The sequence below is a fragment of the Haemaphysalis longicornis genome, unplaced genomic scaffold (genome assembly GCF_048455015.1).
Source record: "Haemaphysalis longicornis isolate Haplotype H1 unplaced genomic scaffold, Haemaphysalis longicornis Haplotype H1 scaffold_9, whole genome shotgun sequence".
Taxonomy (NCBI): Eukaryota; Metazoa; Arthropoda; class Arachnida; order Ixodida; family Ixodidae; genus Haemaphysalis; species Haemaphysalis longicornis.
The window spans coordinates 25,921,978-25,930,989 of record NW_027526460.1 but is presented as its reverse complement, the minus strand read 5'-3'; positions in this window follow the sequence as shown (position 1 = coordinate 25,930,989).

The window sequence follows — 9,012 nt, the reverse complement described above, 5'->3', positions numbered from 1 at the left end:
CCCGGGAAAGATTAGGGGGGAGGGAGCAGACACACGGGGGAATTAGGGCACGTGTGTCCCTTCTCAGAAGAGATTTCATGGCTAAAAGGCGGGAGCGTGGATCACTAGGAAGAGGGCTAGGGGCGGATTCAGATTCAGGTGGGGCCGGAGAGTGCGAAAGATTGTCCGCTAATTGGTTGAAAAAATTGTTACCGTGCCCCTGTACCCAATGTACGCGTACAATTAGCTGTGCTGTACCTGGTGTTTTGATAAGCGGTAAGCAATAGGAATACCAGTGTGGCCACACATAAACCCTTTTGTGGGCATAGCTTCTTGGTGCCAGGATTGTGATGATAAAAATTATAAAATTCGGATCTCGATTGTAATGATCGTTTAACCGCTTCTAGCGCTAGAAATCCGTGCGGTCGTCATCATTTCGAGTGGCCGCCAAGAACGGGGGGAGAACGATACAATGCCCTGCGATAAAAAAGAGCTACGGTAGACAACGTGTTACTGTTAGTTCTAGAAGTGTTTATATAAGTATTGCCCGAGACCGATCAATGGGTTTTTAATAAAACTCATCTTTTGCACATCTGTAGCTAATGGAAAGAAGTTTGGGAGCGGAACTTTTGGCGCAGAGCTTTTCTGTTTCATTAAGTTACCCAGGGGATAAGCCATCCAATTTCGTAGTATCGCCTAAAAGTACCTGACTGTAGGAATGAAAAAGGCTCCCCGTTACTTAAAATACAACAATGCATGGCTAATATATTAACGTTCTCACGCTTTCAAGCCAAGAAAATAGTTACAAACGGGAAACAACTTATATGTATGCCCTCTGGTTTTCTTTTCCCCGGTACCACGTTTCGGGTTGGTGTTGAAACCATTGGCTGAGCGCTCAGAAAAGCAAACCGAAAAATATTTCAGCACCGACCAGGTTGCTCCCGCTTAAAATGAACATAATTTTATTGTCTTCTATTAATGAGTTAAACTTTTACATGCACCTAAAATTTCCCTCAAGTCGTAGGCGTCAAGTACCGGGAATTTGTTAGCTGAGCACGTCACCCTGTTCATAGAAATTAATTCGTTTCTTTTATTCAGTGTCCTTATAACCTTTTGCGCTTTCTTCAAAGTGCGAACACTTTACTTTTCTCCTTCGACGACCCCAACGGGATGACGGTAAGCTTGCGTTACCAGAACTGCCCTAAACAAGAGTTATAGCAGATCGGGAAAACGGTTCGGGTACGGTACCCGGTACACCTGCGCATAGGCACAACCAGTTTTAACATGAAAGTACTTTATTCCGGGATTCACGAAGATTTCACTTACGTCATATCCGGCACCGAAGTGACGCCATAAGTGTTTAACCGATTCCTATGACAAAGAAGGAACCAACCACAGTTTCTCTCCCGCTGCGCACGCATGGTAGCGCCGGTCGCCTACCGTGTAGCGTGCCGGGACTGGTTCCCCGCTCTGATATTACTCTCTAATGTAGGTCCTCGTCTAACAAGACGACCTACTCGTGCCGGCATAATGAGTATCGCCGCGAGCGATTCAATCTGTGAATATCCGATCCCGTGCTCCGTGAAGAGAGGGGAAGAGGGAGAGAGAAATGCCGGGAAGGAGTAGGCGAAGCCGGGCGGGTGATCGCGGGGTTGTACTACAACGAGAAGAGATACACGAAGCCCACGGCGGCGTTCGGGTCGTTACTCATCTCGTCGACAAAGCAATATGACTAGGTCTTCGAAGAAGCTGCCGCCGAGTCGATCGCGCAGACTCGGTTGTGAAAAATACGTACCGGGCGCAGTAATCAAGGGATCCCGGGGTAATTGCGAAGGCCGCTGTTTTGGGAACCCGCTTTGTGCGCTGCCCCTGGCATCGGTCGCCGAGGCAACATCAGCCGCATCCGACGCTGCGTCTCATCATTGTCGCACAAAAGAACCCACGCGCACAGCGAGCAAGACACGTGTGTGAACGTAATCACTCTTCCGCTGATTTCAAACATAGATGCGTACATGTTTCACGAGTATCTGCGCATGGTTCTCTCTTTGTTGCCCCGAACGATAGAACGGAGGCAGTATGTCGTGGCTGCAGTCTTCACTGCTATTTTTTTCGTTCTTCTGTTCGACAGCCGCCTAGCAACACTCATAAATGTCCAATTAGGCCGCTGGTAATGTGCGCGCAGTTCTGTGCGTTCTGAAAAAGCTATGTTCGTTCATGGTAGTTCGTTTTCGCAATCATGGAGTCGTATTTGTTAGCGAAGGCATCTCAAGCGACAGATTAGTCGCGAACGGGAAATCACTGCTGCAATTTCGTAGTTCAACAAAAGCGAAAACATCTGTTGGGTGCGCGCTAGTAATTTGTGTCGGCATGGAGGATCTTGTGTCTGGGTGACTAAGAAGTACTAGTTCGTAAAGGGAAATGATTTATTTTTCATAGAAACTTTCTCATCGTTCAGCAATACTTTAGGTTGTCTCAAATTTATGTTGCTCCAATTTTAGGTTGTTCCCACGTCGCACCTACACAGCTGCAGTCAACCATAATTTTGAGTTGGGTTCGCGATTGGTTGCCCCTTAAATTTCTCTTTCGGACTGCACTGAAATATATTAGCCATAATTTTGAGTTGGGTTCGCGATACAGCTGCCCCCTAAGTTTCTCTTTCGGATTGCACTGAAAGATATTAGCCGAGTAGAAAAGCCGACTTTGCTCCTGCGCATGTAAATGAAGACGAGATTTGCTAAAAAAGTACACGCTTGCAACAGTTCTTTCAAGCGTTAATATTTTAACTGCGAGTGGTCACCGTGTCTGCCGCCGTTTCATTTCTAGGGCGGCATATCTGGTGTCAGAAAGTTATCTGTGCCATCGTACACTTTGCGTATTGACACTTCCCTGCTCCCTTACCGCCGCTTCTCGACCCGGCGTCCTTGCCAAATAAAGATTAAGGAATCAATCAATCAATCCCCCTCCTTGCACAGCTTTTATCGTTTCCCCTCCCTGTCTCGCGCTGAAACCCTCACCTCACACACCTCACCTTACCTCACACAACCTCACCTGATCACACGACAGCGATGATTTAGCTTGATGGATTCAGCGTTGACAAATACGACGACTTGTTATGAAGGCTAACCAATTACAGGTAGTTCAAAGGCCAGAAGAAATTACTACTAACAGCTGATGCGATGAAATCAAACAACGACGCGAGGATCAACATTATATTCGTAGGTCACCAAGTGCAAGTGAAATTCACAGTTAAATAATGACAAAAAGATTTTGCTCCTTTTTGGGGTGTAGAGGAAGAAGTTGAAGCAACGACTATCCTATGGGGAGCTCCATCGCCATCGCCAACAGTGCAGCGGCCATCAGCTTTTTACGATCTCTTGTTCCACGCTACACCGAACGCCATCCGTCACAATGCTGCAGTCTCCCTCGAGCCAGCCGATCTGCCCCACCGGCAGAAACTGCCTCTAAGCCGCCGGCCTGCGGTGTTGGCCCGGTGGCATGGAACGGAGCTTTCGGGCCATCTCTGCCATGGCATGGACGCATTCGCCCACAGCGGATTGGAACATCGGGTCAACTGGGCACCCCAAAACGCTGCCAGCCCCTCGTGCGCGGGCGCAGCATATCCGGTGCAGCGACAGATCAAGCCCATTTGGCACTGGTCCTGGGAGCCCCATACCTGCGATGAGGCCGTGATGTTCACTGCTTCCCCGCTGTTTACCGTGGATAACCTATGGCCCACTGGCCATGGCATGGCTCTACGCACTTTTCAAGCGTAGAGCCATCCACACCATTGCTGACCAAGCAATCCTCGACGAGCGTTTTGCTCTTCCGCTCAAACGTCTTCTGCTGGGCATTCGCAAGATGCAACACCATCCTCAAGGCCGACACAGGAGCTTGGCGGGATTGAGTAGCGGCCGTGACCTCCGCTCCACAGGTCCAGCGCTAATACACCGCGGTGAGCGTGTGTGCCGAGGATTCTTCGGGAAAAAGGCATGAAGCCACTTGGCTCTCCGACAGGAGAATTTTATTTCTGGTTTTGTTTATTTGTGTGAGAAGCCCAGAAAAACCAGATTTAATTTACAGCAATTCTGTCACGTTCGAAAATAAACCGTTCTTAACCAGCACAAAAGCAGTATTAATTGCACACGTTTTTGCATGTCGAACTGCAATCCTGACCGCGCGGCCTTACTCAGAGAACTGCTGTGAACGCAGGCACGTTGGCAAGGTATTGGACCAATTGGCCGGGTTCTGGAATGTATTGTTTTGTTGCTAATACCTTTCCTTTTGTGTCCATAACTGCAAAAGTAGCTTCTCTATTTTGGTTTTCTTGCGATTCCTGCTTAGACACTAGAGTATTATTTTTTCCACTGGTTTTGTAGAATAATCAAAAGCACATTTTAATATAAAAATGTATTTCCCAAGGAGCGATATTGTCAATTATTTTTTCTCTTGTGAATGCCTTCGGAAAAATACTGAGAGCAGTGACAGATTCCGTAAGAAGATGAGGCAGAGATGACATTTAGCACGGTGACAAGTGTTATGTCCGTATGTCATCTAGCACGTCATACAAATATTTAGTCCAAACCTTCCTGTCATCGTGACCACACAGGCTCCCGACAGATGTTTCGATGATGTCGTCTAGCGACAAGAATGGAATACTGTACGTGCTGTGGCGCACAGTACGCACAGTACGCACAGTACTCCCTTCGCGTGCTTGAAATCCTGAGGAACGCAGGTACTCTATTGTAGAAGTCGGGGCGTTACCGTTCTCTTTTGCATGTGAACAATAGCCGTTCATTTGTGGGATAGATAATTTTTGCTGAGGACAGATTCCCAAGTCATAGGCACACTATTTTCGTCAACAGGGATAGGCCGTAGACTATCGCGAATATTGTGGTGGTCTTCGGGGCGCCTGCCGCGTAGGCCCCGTCGGAGCACGCGAGCGCTCACTGCAGGCACAAATAAAGGTTTTCCAATTCAATACAAATGTGGTGGTCTCCGGAGAAAGTGTTCACAGAACATCGTAGCGAATGCACTTTCACATTTACCTGTGGCGTCCAGTGTATGCCAAACAACAGGCGAAGAAATTCTCTGTCAAGTCAACATGCATGACAAAGGGATACTTAGTCTGCTACCGACACAAGTTTGCTACGGCAGACGTCTTGTGTTGGCCGATGAAGCACCAACATATCCGATTAAACAACGACAAAAAACAGGCAGATATACACGGTTACAATAGTAGTCAGTGCGATGGGTTCAAGCCCCGTGGGGACGCCTATAGAAGACGCGACTCTACCCTGGTCACAACGAATGTTTTGTCGTGTGTGCGGGGAACGACAGTCTCCCATTGTCCACCCCGGGGTAATTAAGTATCCCAATCTTGGGAGAACGGCGACGTGTTCATGAGCTACCACTGCCCGAGATAGGACTGTGTGACCCAGTAACTTTGCCTCCGAGCCAAAACAGCTCTCAGCGCTGATCTGAGCAGCCGTACCAGCAAAGAACAAAATTAAAACGATCGAAGTTTATTCGCCTGCCTGACCACACCCTCACGATTCCTGCCTATATGCCGCCAGGCATGCGGGGGAAATTCTTGGCAGGCGGCGTGTACCCAAGGAAGGTGCCATGGCATTACCAAAGTTTTGTAAAGAGCGTTCTTCCTTTGTCTTAATTTGACCTTGTATTGAGCTGTTTATTCTCCGTTGTGTTTTCTTGGGAGAAAAGCACAAACTCCCGTGTGTTCGACATTTCGGCGCATGTTAAAGATCCTCCGGTGGCCAAAATTAATCCCGAGCTTTCCATTACGGCGCGCCTCATAACCTGCGTAGTTTTGGCGCGTTAAACCCCATAACGAATCAATCATTGGGTTTTATTTTCCTACCATAACAGAGCCTAATGGCAGCCACTACCTGTATTTCACATCCGCAAGGGCAGTGGAGATTTAAAACCTCCCGTCCGCGAAACTGAGAAACAGAAGAAGCGAAGTTCGACATTGTTCCACACACACACAAAAAAAAAAAAAAACTTGGCTTCCAATTTGCTGAGTTCCTAAAGTGCTGGCTTCTCCGCACAAGTAGGACTAGCAATGTTTTAGTGCTGTCATATTTATTCATACCCTAAATTCAGTTGCTTGAGATCTATAAACGGAGACGAAACTCTAGTGTTTAGTCAGCCGTGTGGATGCTAGCAGGAGCTCTGAGAAAGTATGCTTTCAGTTTAGGGGAAGCCATTCCGTGAGTTTCGACCACCCTGTGAGTGTCCATCGAACTGTGCGCGTGCGGGCATGTGTGCGTGTTAGAAATTTGAAATTGGCAGGCAGCCTTATGTTAAACTTTGTAATCTGCTCCTCCGTTCTCTACTGCACAGGTGCCGTCAAAAGTAATTGGAACACGGTCTCGTAAATTTACAAACATTTCTTCTTCCGAAAACTACCGGGCTGCATTGGTGTGCGTTTAAAGGAGTCCCCTCTAATAGCAAAAGCTTCTTGTAAACTGGTAATGGTTGCCATAAAGCCAGTAAGACAAATGTTTTGACATTCGCAAACCGTTGTTCCAATTACTTACGACGGCAGCTGTACGTCTCGGTGATAAACATCTCTCTCTCCCTCTCTCTCGCTCACTCGCTTGCTCTGGTGCGTGACGCATGAATAAAACGAATTTAACATGAGTGCAAGTCACAAGGTCCGCCGTAAAGCTGAAATGTTCTTTTCCTTATTGCTCCAAAGTGAAGCTTCGCTGCAGGCTTACAGTGTGTACGGTGCTGCCCGCGTTACAAGATTAACGAAAGCCCCAGTCAGAGGGCCAATTCTGGTGGGAATTAGTCAAGTTATCGTCTAACATTACGACGGTCTTGCAAATCATAAATTTAGAGCGGCAACACGCAATGAGATTAAGTAGAATGCAGCTGATGCTGTAACAAATCGTGATATTTTCCCCGTGGAGCAATTCATGACGAAAAAGCGACCGCTAGTTATTATTGGAGTTGCTTTTTATAATTTCATAAACAATTTCTTACACAGACTTTCACTTTATGTGAAACACTTAGATGCATCTCCGACCCTCTACAACGAACGCGTACGACCTGAAAGTATTTCGGCATAACCAATAAATGGCCTTGTGAAATGCAGATTGCATGCAAACAGAATTGAAGTAGGCGTTCAGGCGTCTTATACAAGTCATAATGCCAAACATTCTAACTCGATATAGGCGGACAAGAGCAATGTGAAATCCCAAGTTTTATATAGTTCAGTATATAGCTATATAGTTCAGTACATAGCTATAGTTGCACTCCTCGCTTCAGCAAAGGACAGCTGGGAACCACCCAGGTTCCCGAGTTCGAGAGGGACGGCAACCACCGGCAAGCGCCAACGATGCAAGTCAACTACACGCAAGGGAGGATGTCGGTCACAGTTGCCGGCGAGGATCCAACACCGAAGGAGGGCGGAGAAGGCAGATGGCAGGAAGCGAGGCGAAGGATGCGGCGGCGGACGACCGGGGAGGAAGCGGCCGGCGGTAAGTCGGTCCCCACTTCTTCTTCTGCCGCTTCCGCGGCCGCGGTCGCGTCCGTTCCCGCTCCCGCCGCAGCCCCCGTTAAGAATCAGGCAAAGTTCGTTAGGCAGGTCGCGGCCAGGCTAACGAAGGCAGCGCGCATGCCGCGCGAGCTACCGAAGGGTGATTTTAGGGTAATACTCCGGCCACGTGGCGGGCTTAACGTAGCTCGCACGGCGGCACCGCTACTCATGGAGGCCATCTTCGAGATGGTGGGTACCACGTTGCAAGAGTCTAGGGAGGACGCGATCTGCACCAACGACTCGCAGAATATTATAGTCATTAGCACCCCGAACGAGCAGAGAGCTCAGAAGTACTCGAGCATCAGCTCGCTCAGGATAGCGGGCAGGATGCACGAAGTATTCGCGTACGCACCGGCACCCGAGGGCACCGTGAAAGGAGTCATCAGGGGCATTCCGACCGTGTATACGGAGCAGGACCTGCAGGAAATTATAGTCAGCGAGGAGAATCCAACGGCGCTCGAAGCGCACAGAATAGGCAATACCACCACGGTGATCGTAGCCTTCGAGGGCACCAAGGTACCAAATACAATAAAGTTCGGAGTGGCAATCACGAAATGCAGTCTATACAGGCAGCACTACGAAGTGTGCCGGTGCTGCGGCAGGTTGGGGCACCGCGCGGACGTGTGCCCTTACCCAAACACTAAGATATGCTTTGCGTGCGGAGCGTCCAACCCGGGCCCCGCGCACGAGCGGGAATGCAACCCCCGCTGCAAGCTATGCGGCGGGGCTCACCCCACCGGGGAGGCGGGTTGCAAGAACCGATATAAGACCCCCCATTTGGTGAAGCAACGAAGGTGGGAGCGTCGGCGTGCGGAGGAGGTACAAAGGCAGCAGCGGCAGCAACACGCGCCGAAGTTAGGCCTAGCTGACTTCCCGCAGCTGCAGCACCACGCACCCGAAAAAGGCGCAAAAATGCAGCAGCCAAGGCAGTCGATTCCACGAAGGAATGCGGCTGACGTCAATAACGGCAGAGAGGCGGCGGCTGGGCCAGCTGGAGCGAAGCCCGCTCGAAAGGTCACGGCAGCCGCAACGGCAACGACAAACGCAACAGATGGCAGCGCTCTGGCGGCGGAAAGGTCAACCGGCAACGCGGGAAACCGCGGAGGGAGCAGCAGCGGCGGTGGCGGACAGCTGCAAGAGGGAATCACGTGGGCCAGGACAGTGGCAGGAGCGGCGGCGGCGGTACCACCGCCGCTGCCAGCACCGCCGCAGCCGAGGCCACAGCAAAGGCAACTGCAACAACAACATCAACCAATGGCGGAGACGAACGAGGTTGCACGTCTCAAGGCGCAGCTAGCGCAAAAAGACAGGCAAATACAGGAACTCAGTGCCAAAATGGACATGATCCTCAATCAGCTACAACAACGGCAACAATGTCAGCTGAAACAACAGCCATCGCTGCAGTTGCGAACTCAACCACCGCAGGTCGCGCGAAGACAGGCGCCCAGGCGAGCGCACGCGCGAGA